At 47.7% G+C, this 18860-nt stretch overlaps 2 long non-coding RNA genes and 3 other non-coding genes across 9 annotated transcripts in view; 3 read left to right on the forward strand and 2 right to left on the reverse strand.

Moving 5' to 3' along the window:
- The window catches only part of LOC113593856 (uncharacterized), a 52285-nt gene that overhangs the window by 14943 nt on the left and 18482 nt on the right, over nucleotides 1–18860 (reverse strand). For all 5 annotated transcript variants that reach the window (XR_003414210.2, XR_008298797.1, XR_003414209.2 and 2 more), the window contains 3 exons: nucleotides 7504–7588; nucleotides 7303–7423; nucleotides 1965–2529 (listed from right to left, as the gene is read on the reverse strand). This is a non-coding gene — a long non-coding RNA (uncharacterized LOC113593856). The remainder of the gene's footprint in view (nucleotides 1–1964; nucleotides 2530–7302; nucleotides 7424–7503; nucleotides 7589–18860) is intronic.
- LOC106988084 (uncharacterized) lies at nucleotides 2519–9746 on the forward strand. Its single transcript, XR_008298798.1, has 3 exons — nucleotides 2519–3128; nucleotides 3873–3964; nucleotides 7787–9746. It is a non-coding gene; the product is annotated as an uncharacterized LOC106988084 (long non-coding RNA).
- Nucleotides 3359–3431, reverse strand: TRNAV-CAC (transfer RNA valine (anticodon CAC)). The gene has a single exon. It is a non-coding gene; the product is annotated as a tRNA-Val (tRNA).
- TRNAS-CGA (transfer RNA serine (anticodon CGA)) lies at nucleotides 9537–9617 on the forward strand. Its single transcript has one exon. It is a non-coding gene; the product is annotated as a tRNA-Ser (tRNA).
- TRNAR-ACG (transfer RNA arginine (anticodon ACG)) lies at nucleotides 11420–11492 on the forward strand. The gene has a single exon. It is a non-coding gene; the product is annotated as a tRNA-Arg (tRNA).

The following is an 18860-nucleotide window of genomic DNA, read 5'->3' on the forward strand; positions in this document are numbered from 1 at the left end:
GCCAGTCTCCTTCCTTTCTCCGCCTTTCAGGTTCTTAGGTTTATTTTATGCATAATTTCCAGGGGGGTTGGTTACACTTAGCAACTACAGGACAGAGATAAGTACATCTTCTTCCCAGAAACTCTGATTAACTTTTATATTACTATTGCTATGAATAGACTACAATAAGATACTTATATAATTTATATGTAATTCATAACATAGCATATTACTATTTATTTATACTATACATGTATTATGCCTCTATTATCCTACATGGACTTACATGTGTTTGTGTATATCCTGTGATAGCAAACATAAGATTTCTGGAGCAGAGATTGACGTTATTATTATGAACTGCAATAATCCCTTAGTCTTTTCCTCCTCTCCATCAATGTGCCTTAGATTTTCTAGCTCTTGTGTCCCTTTGAGAATACGAATATCCCACGGACCCCCTTCCCAAGCTGCCTTCCACGGAGACCACCAGGGAAGGGCAGCGACTTCCAACCGCCGAAGGAGGGGACAGAGGTTCCTGCGCGCCCCGCCCCCCTCCGCGTGCCAACACCAGAGACGCTGCTGCTCCTTGACTGGCACCTTTGACTGTGAACTGTCCTGTGCTGTTAAAGACACCCCTTATTTGCGTGGACAGGGGGAGCACGACCACCTCTCCAAAGACCACTTGGATCAGAACGCCGCTGTGGAACCTGCAGCAGGTGCCGTTTACTGACTCCTGCAAAGTTCAATACTTTAAAATACCGACTGGGATGCTGGTCAGGTTTCTCCAGAAAAGCAGACCCAGGAGGACGTTTACATATACAGAAAGAGATTCATTGTAAGGAACTGGCTCACGTGATTGTGGCAGCTGAGAGGGTCCAAAATCTGATAGGGGAGCTGGCAGACCAGAGACCCAGGAAGGGGTTACAGTTGGAGCCCAAAGGCATCTGCTGGCAAACCGGGAAGTTCTGATGTCGCAGATGAAATCCGAAGGCACTGTGGTGTCAAAACCCCCTCTCGTCCACTGGAGATCAGCCCTGGTTTCTACTCAAGACTTCACTTGATTGTACAAAACTCCCTTGCGTTATAGAGGGCAATCTGCTTTACTCAAAGCCCACCAGTTTACACGTGAACCCCATCCAAAAGCACAGAAACAACCAGAATAATGTTTGACCAAATACGTGGGCACCATGGCCCATTCAAGTTGAAACATAAAAATTAATGATCACAACCAGTAATTTTCATCCTCCCAGATGATCGCTAAACGAAGCCAAGACGCTCAGAGATGCGGCTCTTGGCTTACGTGTTTCTCCTTGAATGAAATACGATCTTTCCCTCCCAGTCTCGGTAATTTTGTGTGTGTGAAAATAGTTCCTCGTCGCCGTCCTATCAAAGATACCCAGTTATTAGATCCACTAGTCAGAATGGCCCACATTACTTGTAACCTCATGATCTGTTGCCCAAATAAAAATTAGGCTTCGTTCATTGAGCTGCATATTCAGCTGACAGCACAAGTGTAAATTTTGGCAAATTCAGCCAACAAGTTTCTTACCAAAGAAAATGAAAAGGGAACATCTGGGTGGCTCAGTCTTGGTTTTGGCTCAGGTCACCATCTCACGGTTCCTGAGTTCCAGTGCTGCCATCAGGCTCCACGCTGATAGCACGGAGCCTACCTGGAATTCTGTCTCTCCCTCTCTCTCTGCCCTTCATCCACTCTGTCTCTTAAAGTTGTAAAAATTTTAAGAAAACGAAAAGACGAGGGGCGCCTGGGGGGCTCAGTGGGTTAGGCGTCCAACTTCGGCTTTGGTCATGGTCTCTCAGTTTGTGAGTTCAAGCCCCACGTCTGGGTCTGTGCTGACAGCTCGGAGCCTGGCGCCTGCTTCGCATTCTGGGTCTCCCTCTCTCTCTGCCCCTCCCCCACTCATGCTCTGTCTCTGTCTCTCTCAAAAACAAATAAACATTAAAAAAATTAAACAACGAAAAGATGATACCTGCTAAACGTCCCTCGCAGCCCGCACACCATGTCTCCTGTTCACAGGGGCGTGGTTTATTCACTATGATAGTGAAGCCTTCATCCATCAGGGTTTTGCCCACTTTTCAGTTTCTCAGAATTTGCAGAAACAATGAGATTTTTTTGGCTGTGTAGAAATTTTTGACGTGGAGATGATATGATATGATATGATATGATATGATATGATAGATGTGAAAAACCTGATGAGAACCAGCAGGTCAACGCAAACAAGCTGTAAAGTAGGCGGATGCTTTTGGAGAGCTGGAAAGGAATTCCCACCTGTCCAGGAACCTGTGATTGGTATTCAGTAAAATCCCAAGGATTCCAGGCTCGGTTTTATCGAGAGGATATTTAGTTGGATGTCTTCACACTGAACTGACACAAAGGACAGTGTAATGTGGGCTTGAGAAGAACAGAGCTGCACGTCAAAGTGATTCTTCTTTAACCGGTCTTCACCACTACATCAAAGAAGAGAAGAATGTCCTAAAGGCCGCAGGCAGTTCAGTGAAGCATTATTGGAACAGGAAGCAAAGAGTAAAAATAACCTACAGAATTATGGGACAGGAAAAAAAAAAAACATGTTGTTAGTTTTTATTAAACATAGATCATCTGCTTAATTTGTCCTATTGTAATCATCTTTTTTAAAAATATTACACGTCTGTGTCTTATGCATACACAATAACATCGTCTACACAACTTAAATACCCAATAAGAAGTTTACGTTTCTCTATCAGAGGACAGAAACATTATAAAATTATTGTTATATTTTCCCACATGTGTATTTGTTAAGTCCTGCTGTTAACTACCAATTGCCACTTTTGACTGGTCCCATTGTTTTGATTAAACAACAGTATTCAGGTAACAGAGCAGCAAATAGAATAATATAATTTCAAATAAACACTTGTTTTTCATATTTTTATGGTAATGTAACAATACACGTGTGTTGGAAGTATTCAGTTTGTATTTCAGGTTTATGTTTGTTCGTTTCCACCTGGCACGGCTCTGTCCTGGGTCGGCCCTCTAAAGCTGGCGTCGCGGGCACACTCAACTCCGCGGTGCTGAGAAGGGACGGGACAAATACTCCGAGCGCGGCAGAGCGCCCTTGAGCTCCGAGAGGGCTCCCGCGGAGAGAACCGGCCGCCAGGTCTGCAGCAGGTGCAGCGCGGGGCGCGCGCGGCGTGGGGGGGGGGGGGGGGGGCGCACGACCTTGGACACCCAGACTCGGCCCTTCTTGCCCGCTTTCCGGGGGTGCTCACCCCCGGGCCGCAGAGGGGAGCGGGCGGCAGGGGCGACCCTTTGGTTTTTATGTTGTTTGTCAAATATAAGGAAGTTGAAATCCCCGAAGTCAAGTCCAGCGTATTTTGAGAAAATAGTTGTTTCCGCCCGGTTTCGAACCGGGGACCTTTCGCGTGTGAGGCGAACGTGATAACCACTACACTACGGAAACGGCCGTGGGCTGGCTCACGTGTTTGTACCTCTGACTGCACATAATTAAGATTTTTTTTTTTCTTTTTTTTTTTTTTGCCTGCATGGGCCCGTCCAGGAAATGTTTGTTGCTATGGTGCATTTCTGCCTCTTCTTTCTATTTATGAAAAAAGAAAACCACCATAACCAAACAAAGGCTTCACCCAGGACCCCAATTCTTGCATCATCCTGGAGAATTCGGGGGGGGGGGTAAATTAATAAGTTGTTATTTTGTAAAAACTGTTCCTAGTTTTGACATAGAATTGGCATACAGCACCGTATGAATTTAAGATGTACAGCATAATGATCTGACTTCCACCTGTTAAGAAATGATTACAACTGGAGAATTTGATTTCAAGACTACCCCATGCTGTCTACACCTGTTTCTCTGTCCCTGCAATGGGGATTCCTCTCTTGGTGACAGAAAATGACTCTGGGAACCAGGATTGAGCGGCCTGAGCACGGGAGATGGTCAGAAGCCACGGACGCTTTCTGCCCCAGCGTCTTCCTTTGCAGGTGAGTTGAGTAGAAGTAGTCGTGTGGCTTCACCTCGCTACCAGGCTTCTGGGACCCACAAAGGAGGTGAAATGTTTAGGGAACACCATCCCAGGCGCGGAATGCAAATGCAAGAAGTCTTTGTCCTCAAGGAACTCGGAGTCCGTAATAAGTCTTCTTTACAGAGTCATAGAGTCACGATATCTTTGTTGTACTGTCGCTTGCCCAAACTTACAGCTGGTAGAGACAAGCGTCTCTAGGTTATGTCATGTCGCCCTTGGGTCTCACGCTCTATCACAGTTGAACTGGACGCACGCTATTATGCCAACCAAATGGGCGATATTTGGCCACAAAATGTAATGCCACGGTTGCTCTTGATGAGACCATGTTCTCAGCCTGAGAACAAGTCTTTCTAAATTCATTGTTAAAAGCTGAACGGACTCAAATACAAACGAACCGACTCAGGTAAAAGGTAAATGTCTGTCTTGGGGAATGGGTAAGGGTAGGATAGTGAAAAAGGCAAGGAGTAAATTGCATAATAATTTAGTGATACGTGGGTCTGTGTTTGAGTCAGAGATTTTGCTAAAAATTAGAAATATCGAAGACTTGATTTTTTTTTTCTGGAATGGAATAAGCTTAGAAGGGGGAACCGTCACATCTCTCAACCATATTTAGGGACATTGTTCCCCACTTCCAGCTTACAATCCCCTAGTAACTGGTAGAAGCTTCCTATCCCAACCTGAAGAAGGTCAGTGTCCTCTTGTCTGAGGTATTTGTAATGGCCTCTCTGAGCTCCTTGTCGTGCTACGCTCGGCTGATACTCTCCCGGATGTGTCACGACCACCTCTCTCCTTTTCTGAGACCCCAGAGGGTCAAGTACAAAGTGGGACCCATGAGGAGGTGTGGCACACATCAAAATAACTGCATGATTTTCCCTGGCAGTTTTGAATGGGAACGGCTCTCGAGTGGACAGGATCAAGGTGGTAGGAAAATAAAGCTTCATCGCACAAGCTCACCGACACAGTCTTACTTGGCACAGGTATCCAATTCAGTGTCTTAACTCAAGGGCCTGGGAGCAGCTCCAAATTGTCATTAATTAAAACATTATAATTCATACGTGATTAATGTATGGACCCAAAGTTAGGGTGCACCAACAGAATGAAATTGAAACATCAGTATTTCCTCCGTGTATGGAGAGCAAACCCAAGGCCTAAGAAGATTGAAATTCTAGAAGGAATTTGTCATGGGCTTCTCCGGGGGGAACTAACTTTCACCCCGGTTGTGAGAAGTAAGTTCATGAGGAGCGCCTCAGGATCCTTGAGTTGTTCTCGGGTGGCTTTTCCTCAGAGGCCAGAAATGACAGGGGGGCCTTGCTGACCCTGACCTGGAATCCCCACACGTAACAGAGATGACTGGAGCCCAGGGTGACAGGGGCCAAATGTTGGCAATAAACTGCCAAAGACTGGATGGGTGTTGTCACGAACTCGGTGGTGTCTCCTGAAAATCCACATGTTCTAGCCCTAACCCCTAGTGTGACTGTTTGGAAGCAGGCACTTTAAGGTGGTAAGTGAGGTCATAGGGTGGGGTCCTCATCCAACTGGACTGGTGTCCTTGCTTGAAGACAAAGACACACTGGAAATCTCTCTCCAAGTGTGCACAGAGGAAAGGCCATCTACGGGCCTAGAGGTCCCCCCAGAAAGCAGTCCCGCACGCACGTAGACCTTGGACTTGGTTTGTATGAGCTCCCAGACAGGAGCCGGTTTTGAAGGCAGAGAAGTCCAGTGTCCCTTGAGAAACACCCCTGGCACATAGACAAAAATGTACACTCCTGTTCTTCCTCCGAGCCTTTCCTAAAAGGACCTATGTCCACTTACCAAAGTGACTGTGCGTTAGGGAGGAGGAAGTGGAATTTTGGGGATTGCTAGAAAATGGCTCCGGGCTGGCATTTATTCCTAGAGATACAAAGCATCACGGCTGCCCACCGAGCAAGACAGGGACTCAGTGAAGCCTTGCTTCCCATCTGTCTCGCTGTGGGCATGGTGGGTCCCGAAACCTTCCCTGAACCCATTTCCCTAATTCCAGACGGTAACTTTAATATTACTTCCATGGTTCACGGAGTGAATGCTACGATGGCAGAAAAGGCCAAGTGGAGGCCACTAGAAACTCCTCTAACGATGACAACAGTGAAACAACAGCAGGGATCACAGAGGTTAGTGCCAACATCAGGGACTAGAAAGCTACAGGGTAGAGACTCCCTCCGTCTCTCTATTCTGTGATTGTATCTGTATCTGTATCTGTCGTCGTAGAAGAGAGGTCGCTCGTGCAGGGTGACAGAAGCTACTGTCAGTGTCGTCGAGGGCTTGTTCCCATTGCACGTGCGATTCCAGACGCCATTTCATCCGTGGAGAAATTTAACGCCGGCACCTAGTGTGCAGCCGCGGGCAGGGCTGGTGCTGTGTTCTCTGTGCCTAACCGTCGAACCCGCCGGAAGCAGTGGACTTTCCGCTGGCTCAGCCGGCAGCACCCCCGTCTACCCCACCTCAGGGCATGTCAACACTCCGATCGCACGGCCTAAGTTAGGCACGGAGACCTTCACCCCCATGACCATGCCCTAAAGTTGAAAGCTGGTTCTTGTTTGACACATGGACATTTGAGGCAAACATATATTTTGCAAACTGACCACAAGGCGAACGGGTGGGCCTTTCCAGAACGGGCTCGGTCTTGTGGGCCTCCTTTGTGTCTCCGACCCAGTCGTAGTCCACTCGGGCTGCTATAGCAGCGGCACCATAGACTGGGTGGCTTAAACGACAAGCATGTACCTCTCGAAGTTCTGGAAGCTGGCAAGTCCCAGCTCAAGGCAGGAGCAGATTCTGAAGCTGGTGAAGTTTTGTTCCCAGCGTCCTGGCTCGTGGAGGGCAGTCTTTCTCTGTGTCTACACCCGAAGGAAGGGCTGAGCGAACGCTCCAGGGTCTCTTTTATAAGCGCCTATGCCCATTCTTGAGGGCCCCACCCTCGTGACCCCATCACCTCCCAAGGCCCCACCCCCAGGTACCATCACCCTATTGGGGATTAGGGTTCAAGGCACCAATTTGGGAGGAACACGCATAGTCCACAGCAATCCCCCAAACACCCACTTCCTTTTCTGATTTCAAACAGGTTTGGTGCAGAGCAAGTTGATGCGAGCCTCCTGGGCACGGTGGCCAGCGACACGAGGGGTCACAGGTCGGACTAGAGTCACCGTCCTCTCCTGACCGCCTCAGTTTTCTTTCCTTTCTCTCGTGAAAAACACCTTTCTTCCTACGTCATCCAAAGAAGTGATACTGAACCGTGACACTAAAACTGACGCCGAAACGAGTTACCAAAACATCTCGAGAGGAAGTCACCGTCCCACAGTGGTCTTGGCTGTCAGCTGAGGACCTTCAGAGGCATCAAAGGAGCCATCTTCTAAGATTTCTTTCCTTCTCCCCCTTCTTCCTGAAACTGAGAAAGGAAGTTGACTGAGCAGGACTCTGGCAAACTTTAAAATCAAAGATGCTTTAAAGAAAATTATGATAATTTACCAGTACGTTCTCTTCCAACTGTTTCCCAGTTCAGCAGCGTCTACACCGGCTCAGCTTCTCAGGGCTCTGGGCTGGGGAGTCAGTCCTGGAGGAGAGAGAATGAACATCTCCTGGGGGACGTTGAGTTGGACAAGAACACGGCAGGTTCCCGGCGACACCGAGAGTCTGAGAAATTCGGAAATTAAACTCCCGGGCAGGAGACAGGAAGGAAGGGGTGAGCAGTGACAGCTTGTGGATGGGTCCTTTTTAACAAACAGCCTCCTTTCTCCGTTTTTTTCTGCAGGGACATCTGAATTCCTTGGCAGAGTAGGACTAGGGGAAAATCAAGATCTAGCTGAGAAAGAACCACAGACATTTCAAAAGACACTTGAGTTTGTGGATGGATTCCACCGTGTTCGTCCCAAGACAACTTGAGCCTCCAAAGGGTTCTGCCAAAGGCCCTGAAAATTAAACCAATGAAACTGCCCCGTGGCCAGCCTTGGGTTGGTCCTGGGTCTGTTGCAGAGCTGTGAACTGGTTAAATGGCAAAGCTGGGGACAAAGACTGGAGATTGCCACTACACCGTTCCTCCACTCAGTGCTGTTTGCCACGAGAGGACTTCCCGGTGAAAACCACTCCTGGAAATTACGCTGTAAGGAGAACTATATGCAGGCCCAGACAGAAAATGCTCCTTTCTCTGCAAAAATAAAATATACGCACACACACACACACGCACGCACGCACGCACGCACACGCACCCTACAGATATTTGAAATTGTACTCCCAGACCCAAAGGAGGAAGTTTAAGCTACTTGAACTCTGTGAATTGGGAAAAAATAGTCCAAGGTTGCACCGTGGAGACAGGACTTCTCCACTTCTCCCGGAACACCTAGAGCAAATCAAGACCACTCCCCAGCGGGCCTGGAAGGCAGGGTGTGCACTCCAGGTGTCCGTGCCCCTAGGACACTTTCCAGAGCCCTCTTCCTGCGGCCCCAGCCTCCTCAACTGACTCGGAATGGCGATTGGCTCCCTCTGGTGCTCCGGGTGAGGTCTCCCTCAGAGCCCTCGATCGCTGAGTTCCAGAAGGGGAGGCCCACTCACCCTTCCAGAGGAGGCCCCTGGGAAAAACAATTCTGTCCCCCACCTCCTCGTCCGTAGTGTTTTCTTGAGCTTTTCATTTTTTTTAGTAGGTGCGTCAAAGCCTAAAGTGGCCTGTGGGCACCTCCTGCCTCCTGCCAAGGAGCCCCTCACATGACTACTGTCGTCCTGAGTCCACTCATTATCCTTGAGGGATGTGTCGTGTAAAATCTATGTATGATCTAACACAAAGAGATTTCCAATGGTAACACTGGATGCAGATTGCTCTGACCGTCGCTTTTATGTTAAAATATGTGTTTGTACACAACGACCCTTCTCGTTTCCTTTGAAATATGCATAGCACTCCACTGTGGAGTTAGGCCATAATTTATCCAAATAAATAATTCTGAATACTTAGGTTTTTCCCAATCTTGTTATTACAATTAATGCCACAGAGAATAAACTTCAGCACAATATGGTCTGTCGTGTGTGCAAGTCTACGGGGTATATTTGTGGAAATGCTGGACCCGAGGGTATGGGCGTTTGACATGTTGGTAAGATCCTGTCAGATTGCCCTCCGGGCAACAAGGCAGAGTATATTCCATGGAGAGCACGATTAAATAGGAGGTTGGGCATGAATAATACAGCTCCCTAATTCACTTCCTACCAACTATGAATCCAACCAGGCAATCCATGAAGACTGTAGAAAAAGTCTGAAAATCAAGGATTCTTGCGATGCTGGAAGATGGCCTCCTCTCCAAGAGGTGAGATTTTGCAGCCTGGGGCCTGGCAGGATGGGGGTGAGGTGAAGGCGGCTGGGGGTGCTGAGTGGAGACGCCTGATGCAGGGGCTTGGGCATGGTTTCCTGTCGCGTCCACTCAAAGTAAATAGGCCAAAGGCGCAGAAGCAACCAGACTGCAGCAGTCAGGGCCTTGCACGAACGTGTGTTTCTTTGTAGGCAAAGGCCTGCGTGCCAGGCTGTGATGGCCGAGTGGTTAAGGCGTTGGACTCGAAATCCAATGGGGTTTCCCGCGCAGGTTCAAATCCTGCTCACAGCGCTCTGTGGTGCTTTTTCTATCCAAGTTCTAGGATGAAATTCTCACAAAGCACGGTCTTCTCAGCTTCTCATCTTATTCCACGAACTGAGAAGTAGGAGGGGAGCGGGGAGCTACCTATCCAGAGGGCTGTGTTAGTCCCCCCCACCTTGGCTTAGGCACCACTCGGGTGTTTGGGACCCTTATGTCCTTGTCCTCGTCCCGTCCCAGCCGCGCACCCATGAATCTCTCCCTGGGAGCGGGCACCCCAGGAAGTGAAGCCTGAGGTTTAGCTCTCAGAAGAGCCCCTTGCTTTGTAATGAGATTGGGAAATCCGAAGGCAGACCCCAGGGGCAAAGACAAACAGGAGATTTTGTTTTTAAAACTCTTGGATAAAAGTCCTTGTGCTGACAATAGAGATGTACGTAAACTTCCTTAAAGAGTTCTCTGGTATTTGAAAAAACGGAAGGGGAGGGGAGGGAAGGGGAGGGAAGTGGAGGGAAGGGGCCGGACCTAACGCAGGCTGGTGGGAAACACAAAGCTCTAGGATCAGAAATAGCCATGAGATTTGCAACTACGTGGATGGAACTGGAGGGTATTACGCTAAGTGAAATTAGTCAGAGAAAGACAAAAATCATATGACTTCACTCCTATGAGAACTTTAAGAGACAGAACAGATGAAATAAGGGAAGGGAAACAAAAATAATATAAAAACAGGGAGGGGAACTAAACAGAAGAGACTCATAAATATGGAGAGCAAACTGAGGGTTCCGGGAGGGGTTGTGGGAGGGGGGATGGGCTAAATGGGGAAGGGGCACTAAGGCATCTACTCCTGAAATCATTGTTGCACTATGTGCTAACTAATTTGGATGTGAATTTTTAAAAAATTTAAGAATAATAAAAAATTAAAAAAAAGAAATATCCATGAGTGTGTGTCAACTGCTCTCTAAAACATCGTATAGAAACGAGGAAATCGAAGCAAAGAGAAAGTCACACCTGGGCCAAGGCAATGAACCCAGTGGGCCAGGAGTCTGCATGAAGGCACCCTGAGACCCCGGCGCCCATGCTTCTGGCTCTCAGGGGAGAGCACCCCCCTCACTTAGAAATACTTTGGTATTTCCACATGTCTATTTCGCCTGTATCGAGCCCTTCAATATACCTAGCTGTTTTATGTAATGGTATCCTTTCACTTTATAGCTGTAAACCCAAACGTCAAAGCTTCCATGTGAATCTGGTTCTGAAAACACTTACCTTTGTTGAATGCTTGCCGGCCTTTGGCCTAATTGGGGAGGGTGGGTGTTTCTGAACGTCTGTTCTCAGCATAGAGTCTGCAAGTATCTCTCCGTCTTGAGTTACAGGTCTTCAGAGAGTGAGGTGGAAACATATGATTCATCACTCAAATAAGGTATTTTATTCCACTTTCTTTTTCACGATATCAAAATTTTACATCATATGGCTCGCTATGACTGAGCCACACATAGCATCAGTGTTAAGCACGTAAACAAAACGAGATGGCTGACGGAGCCATGAACCAGCTGCGTAAACTGACGGAACATTCACAAGTAGAAACAGGCAAGCACATAGATGGAAAAATGCAAACACCAGTCATCCTGTCACACACGTGATGCTTCGAGGCGGAAAACCCTTTCATACACGCGACTATTTTCAGGGGATGTAACTTATACAAGCTAACCACAAAGACCCCATCAGTCAGCTTTGCCGGAGTCCACAGGTCTTTCTTCAACTCACTTCTGCCCGCATCACGAAGCAACTGCGTGCTCGACGATTCCAATGAATGATGGATAATCGACACACAGCAGCCGAGGGGGCCAGTGGCGCAATGGATAACGCGTCTGACTACGGATCAGAAGATTCTAGGTTCGACTCCTGGCTGGCTCGTACCTCCTCTCTTCTTTCCTCCCTTCTTTTGGTAAGAATGTCTTTCTGTGTAAGTTCTTCAAGTGGGTAAGAGAAACAGATTTTTAGTCCTTTGGAAGGCACTTGATCTGGTCTGGCTCTTGAGCTCACGTGGTGCTGCCACGCCACCCAGCCGGGGCTCTCCAACAAGTCTGAGTGGATGCTGGAATTGTCTGTCCTCTCAACTTCCCTTTTCACCTGCTTCCTTTTGCTGATACTGAGAGAGCTGACTGAAGGATCTTTGGAAAGACAGCTCGAAGATCAAATAAGGACTATCATTCGACCATAAAAAGGAATGAGGTTCTGATACATGCTACACCCTGGATGAACCTTGAGGACATCATGCTAAGTGGAAAAAAAAAAAAAAAGCCAGACACAAAAGGCCCTACTGTATGATTCCATTTCTGTTTAATGTCAAGAACAGGCACAGTCAAAGAGCTAGTAGCTGCCAGGAGCTGGGGCACCGGGTGGAAAGGGACAGAATGTGTTTGGGAGTGATGAGTATGTTTTGCAATTAGATCATGGCGATGGTTGCACAAGTCTGCATATACTAAGAACCACTGAACTGTGCACTTTCATGTGAATTTTATGGTATGTGAATTATACCTTAATTTTTAAAAACCAAAGAAGTGTCAAAAAATAAAAATTGGCCAGTATTTTCTTCACTAGGCTGTCCCCCACTTGGGCAAGGGCTCTGCCTCTTCGGGCTCTCTCTCTCCTGCACACTTTCTGTCCCTCGGTCCCCGGCCCGGAGGAAAGAGAAGGGACGTCAACCGGAGACATGTGGAACCGAGAAAGACGCGGCCGCGGACGAACGAAACCAGAGCCTCCCGTGCACCCTCAGTTCTGCGTTCTCCGCAAAGGTCCCCCCGCCCCGAACACGCACGAAAGCGACTGAGCCTCCTTGTCCCCGCCGCGCCCCGCGAGGTCACCCACGGCGCGGCCGCCTGGCCGCGGCAGGCTGAGACTGAGGAACTGTTTGCAGTCGCAAAGGGTCCGGGACGGACGAGAAGGGGGCCTGACGAGAGAGAGGGGAGGGGGTCGGGAGACGAGGGGGCGGCGGCCCTGGCCGGGGTCTCCCCGAACAGGTGCGCCTCCCTGAACACGCGCTCCCGCGCTCGACCCCGCAGCCGGGGCAGGGGGAGAGGCCGAAGCCCGGGCGGGGAAGGCGCAAACAAGCAACGGGCACCTCGGCTTGCGGATATGCACGGATTTATGTCACAAAAACGCGGTGGCACGGTGTGCGCCGTCACGGGTGCTGGCGCGGAGAATGAACCTGCCACGCGTCCAGACCTCCTTCGATAGGTACACGGGCCGTCGGGCTGGAAGCGCATTACAAGGCGGGAGGGAGGGACGGATGGTCTAAGGGGTTGGGAGCCTCTAGAGTCGGTGCTCCTCAAAGTTTAGCGCGCAGGAAAGCCACGGAAGGGGGAAAACCCGGCTTTCTGCGTCTCGCTCCCCGGATTCCACGCCGGTTCCTGCGGTGCAGCCCGGGACCCGTCAGTGAGAGGTGCGCGCGCGACCGTCCCGCAGACCACACCTGCGGTGGCACCTGCTCTACCCGCTCTGTGCAGCCGACACCGACGGGGGACATCCATCCACCAGAGGTTGGAAAAAAGAAAAATCGAGCTTCTCCACGGAGATGCAAATCCCCACTTCAGCTTTATTCCGCTGTGCTTTAACCAAGCTAATTAATTTTAAGGGAACCGATCGTTTCTCTCCTCAGTTTTCGTTTTCCTCAAGATTTTGTTCTAAACGTGTACCTATCACCAAATACTTTATTTCATGTTGGTGGTGGTGGCCTGTTTTAGAAAGAAGTCTATTTCCACCTCCCCCTCAAACAAACAAAAAGACCTTTCGTAGAATAATCACACTATGGGGCGTAAAGGAGGAAACAGGCTTTTTCTTTTCTTTTCTCTAGTCTGCAGGTTGGGAACTCCTCTTCCCCATAAAAGCATCAGCTGAGATTATTTTTCTGAGAAGAGAAAAGTTTTTTGTTTTCCCTCGGAATGCTCTAGAGCTGCACCGTCCAAAACACTAGCCATTAGCACATGTTTCTAAAACTTAATTCAAAAAAGAAAGAATGTGCAATTCCTTATTAATGGAATAATGTTTGGGATAAAAGCGTTACAATCAATCACACTTGTTTATTTATGCTTTTTAAATACGGCTACTTGGAAAATTAAGTTTACTTATTATATGGTATTTGTTAACTCCCACACCTTCTTGTCGTTACGGATGTGGTAGTATCAGTAAAGTGCCATCACTTTGCCGGGGTTGTGGGGGGGTCACATTCCAGAGAAATTGGTTTTTACGCCAAAAAATGAACGTGCTCTTCTCCAAAAGCAATTCCTAGTGTGTGAAAGCGAAACCTTTTCGTACTGTATTTCTTTACCTGCTTTTCTTTTTCTTTGCAAGAGGGCTGGTTAAAGAGCCTGCTTAGTACACAGATTGCGGGTGGCAATTTGGTGAGGTTGTGTCTACAGGCTTCGCCATCTGGAAAATGTTGGTCCTGGTTTTGTTGAAGACCATTTGGAGGACTTATACGCGAGGAAACCTGAGTTATTCGGTTGCTGTATAATGAGGAAGACAGGGCCTGACGTTTGCGGCGTAGACGCAGCTCCCGTGGGTGCCGGGAACAGAAGCTTTCAAGGAAGAGCCAGGAAGACTGGGTGGCATGTGGGAAAAGTTCCATGAAAAGTCACTCTTCGTAGCACATGACTGAACCACCATAAACTATCGCCTGGACACCAAAAAATTCAGAATTCTCATCGGACGACGATGCTTCTCCCCGATGCAATGAGGTTATCAGTGATCTGGTTTGCAATAACTGGATACTTTGTCCTTGATCCATGACTTTACATTTGAGAGCTGGTAATAAGAGCTCCAGCAGTTACTGGAAACCCTTTTTGATTTTGTATGATCCCCACAGCTACTCTTAATTCTTTTTGTATCCTGGAGCAGTCACCATATGTGATGTCCAATAATTATTTGTAAATGGATCAGTGAATATCCAATTTCCTTCCTTCACTTTTTTGGAAGTCAGTACAATAGAGCTGGAACAGGCTGAGGGCTGTAGGAACTTCGGGAACCGAAGCAAAACTCTTCCTCCTGCAGTGCCTCTCCAGCGCCCTCTACTGTCAAAACTTCAGTGCCTCTACAAGGAGAAAAATTTTAAGGCCCAGATCCCTTTTCAAAAAGCTGTCCAAAAAGACAAATTTGCCAAACATAAACTATTGCTACTTCATCAAGATAAAAAGTTTATGCACAGTGAAAGAAACAATCAGCAAAACTAAAAGGCAGCCTATGGAATGGGAGAAGATATTTCCAAACAACATATTGGGTAGAGGGTTAATATCCAAAATCTATAAAGAACTTATCAAACTCAGCACCCAAAAGCCAAATAATCCAGTGAAGAAATGGGCAGAAGACATGAATAGACACTTTTCCAAAGAGGACATCCAACGGCTAATAGACGTATGAAAAGATGCTCAACATCACTCATCATCAGGGAAACACAAAGCAAAACCACGATGAGATACCACTTCACACCTGTCAGAATGGCTAAAATAACAATACAGGAAACAACAGACGTTGGTGAGGATGCGGAGAAAGGGGAACCCTCTTGCACTGTTGGTGGGAATGCAAACTAGTGCAGCCACTCTGGAAAACAGTATAGAGTTTCCTCAAGAAACTAAAAATACAATTGCCCTACAATTCAGCAATTGCATTAATAGGTATTTACCCAAAGAATACAAAAATACAGATTCGAAGGGGCACATGCACCCCCATGTTTATAGCAGCACTATCAACAATAGCCAAAGTATGGAAAGAGCCCAAATGTCCGTTGGCCGATGAATGGAATATTACTCAGCGTCAAAAAGAATGAAATCTTGCCATTTGCAATGACATGTATGGAGCTAGAGTGTATTATGCTAAGCAAAATGAGTCAATCAGAGAAAGACAAATACCGTATGATTTCACTCATATGTGGAATTTAAGAAACAAAATAGATGAATAGATGGGAAGTGGTGGGCGGCGGGGGGGGGGGAGAGAAGAGAGGGAAACAAACCATAAAGAGACTCTTAAAGGTACAGAACTGAGGGTTGATGGAGGTAGTTGGGGGGGGGAATGGGCTGGATGGGTGTTGGGTATCAGGAGGGCACCTGTTGTGATGAGCACTGGGCATTGTATGTAAGTGATGAATCACTGACTTCTATTCCGAAAACCAATATGGCACTGCATGTTAACTAAATAAAATTTAAATTAAAAAAAAATGAAAGGAGGAATTTGGGTTGAGAAGTGTGTTGGGGAAAAAAACTGTTTTTGTGGTTTTTTTCCTCCTGTGTGTCTCCTTTACAACTTACACAGAACACTTTACACTTGTGGTCACCAAATGTGTGGGGTTTTTCCTCCCACCCAGCAATTCAACACCAGCTGGATGTCTTGGGTGTAACTCAATTCTGACACTCTCTATCTGAAGCTGGTGTCGGATCCCACAGGTTAAGGGTTCCGTCTCACGAGACTGCGCTCACTTTAGATGTCAAAGGCGAGTTGTGGGCCCCAGGTTACCCACAACTCTGTCCAACTTGGCAACAAATTGGAGGGTCCCATGAGCGCCTCCCCGTTATTTGCTAGCACAGTTCACAGAGCTCGGGGAAACACACACATCTAGCAGGTTATTAAAGGGTCTGATAAAGGATACGGTTGGGCAGGCACCTTGTGGTCTGAGAGGATCTCAAGCACGGGAGTGCCTGTCCCTGGGGAGCTAGGGGGAGGTCACCCTCCCAGTACATTGAGGTACAAACTCAAGTGAGTTGAGTGAGTTGAGTTCACCAACCTAGAGCTCTCTGAATCTTACACTTCGGTGGTTTTTATGGAGGCTTCATCATGTGGATGTGATTGATCACACACCCCATTTTCAGTCCTTTTCCCTTCTTAAGAGAATTGGGGGCAGGGCTGAGCATTCCCAGCTTCTAATCATGGCTTGGTCTTTCTGGTGACCCTCATCCGGGAGCCACCAGGAGCCCAGCCGGAGGCACCTCAGTAGGACCAAAGACACTCCTATCACCCAGGAAATTACAGGAAAGCCATCTCTCTCTAGCCAAATGATCAGGAAGAGAGCAGCCGAGCAAGACAGACAACTTTCAGACAGGAAAACTCTACTCCAGCAACACACCGCAGGAAACACTGTCCCAATACCCCCACCCTCCCGTTCACCATCTGAAAGGCCCCAGTGGACAGCTCAGACCCCCACCTTTGACCAGCAAGGAAGGTGGTGTTGGAGAAGGCCAGGTGTAACCTGAGACCTTCACCCTTACTTAGTAGGCAGTATCTAGGCCCGTTCTCTCCAATTCCTGCCTGACCAGAAGCTCAGAGCATTTGGTGGAGCTCTTAAAGGGGAAGTTCATTTTCCGTTGATATGGCTGGGCCAGTTGGTTGGGAAACTCTTCCCCGTCAGCGTCCGTAAGCGGGCTGGGCAGATTTTCAGAAACAAACCTTCTAGTGTGCTGCAGGATAGGATAGTCCCGACTATGAATCGGAGCCAAGATAAGATAGAATTCCATTGGTTTGTACCATGGAATACACCTTTCCAATTTGTTGGCGTCTTCCAGGCAAGTGAGCCTCTGTTTTTCTCAATGAAATTATCCTCCAGATGTCCTGCCACAGTCTGGAGGGGTAGTACCCCGCCCCCGCCCATATCTTGAAATTGAGGGAGAGGGTCTGCAGTTCTAAATTCCTTGCAAGTGACATTCGGCCAAATTCTATTCTCACTCTTACTTTCACTGTCTACATGTAAATCCCTGCAGCTGCCAATTTTTTAAGTTTAGGAGGTCAGTTTTCACAAGAGAAGTTGTATTTTTATGCAGCTTTTCCCAATTCTGGCCTAAAACAAACCTCTCCTCGAGTATCTCGCCAGTCCTTCTGCCATTTGGTTTTCAAAACTTGGGTGCCACCCTTTACTTTCCTATGATTGCCCTTATGTGTTTCTGCTGTAAAAAACACCCCCCTTTCTTTCTTTTTTTAGTGGATTTTTGGATAGAGAGACATCAAATGCTCATTTTTACCACGCCATCATTATAAGTAGATCTATCTCTGACTTACTGTGATTTCTTGTCATGCCGGATTCGCAAAAGATCAGTACGATAATATCACAGGCAATGAATAGTATGGCGTCATTTATGTTCAGATTAAAATCCTAGAGGACTCGAGCTCTCACTTAACATGAATAGAGCTGGAAAGAGTGTTGCTCCTAATCTAACAACCAAAAATCTAGATCATGTAAAAAAACATTATAAGTTTCTGTGAATCCACGAAGAGCTGAGGTCTCAGAGCGACCAGATAGTATGCAATCTAAGGAAAACAGTTGCCTCCAGCAGAGATGGGACATGAGCACTGTCTCACCCAAAAGCAGTGGGATGAAGACGGGGCCTCCAGGCAAGAGGGTCAGAAAAGTCCAGCTAAAATTCATCATTTCGTAGTGAATTGCTGAAACCCAAGTGTTGGCCAGCAGGGGGCTGGGACCGCTGGGACCAGTGTATTGGATGGGCAGAGGGAGGTTACCCACACTTCACCGAGCACTCTCGGGGGCAGGGCAAGAGCGCAGAGAAAGCCTCGGTCAGTAGTCCGGGCTTTTATTACTGGGCCCAGAATACTAGAGAATGTCAGCTGCGGGGGGTGGGGGGTGGGGGGTGGGGGGCGAGCAGGCTGACTGAGAAAGTCACACCCCAGAGCCCCAGGATCACAGAGCACAAGAAGACTGGGGCTCAAGCCTCCCACACGACCCCCTAGACCAGCGAGCGCTAGTTATCAAGAAACAGAAGTGTAGCGCTGGGGGAAGGCAAGAAACCCAAGGAGAGAAGCCCTCTCTGAAACTTGTACAGAGAAGGCATACAGCTGAGGGTAGAGCAAAAACATTGAAAAAGCAAGAAATTAAGCCTCACCCCAAACCCAAAGAAGAGCCAAAAGAATCTGAAGCCGGTTGTGCTCTGATGGAAAATATAGCAACGATAAAATACAAACATATCTCAACTCCTGCTTCAATTTCAACCTCACACATTAATAGCCTAGTAGAAGGGACATATCGGTCTCCGGCTTAGATACTACCAACCTCACTGGCTACAGCCCTCACACTGTGTCCAGCAGCTAGTGAAAAATTTTGAGACGCTCATAAAAGCGGGAAGAAACCATTCACTGTCAAGAGACAAAGCAGCAAAATGAGATTCAGATGTGTCTCACATGATGAAACTGTCAGAAAGGGAATTTCAGGTACCCATGGTTATTAGGTTAAAGGCTCCAGTGGAAAAATGGACCACGTACGTTAGCAGATGAGAAATTTCAGTAGATTGT

This window comes from Acinonyx jubatus, chromosome B2, assembly GCF_027475565.1.
Source record: "Acinonyx jubatus isolate Ajub_Pintada_27869175 chromosome B2, VMU_Ajub_asm_v1.0, whole genome shotgun sequence".
NCBI lineage: Eukaryota > Metazoa > Chordata > Mammalia > Carnivora > Felidae > Acinonyx > Acinonyx jubatus.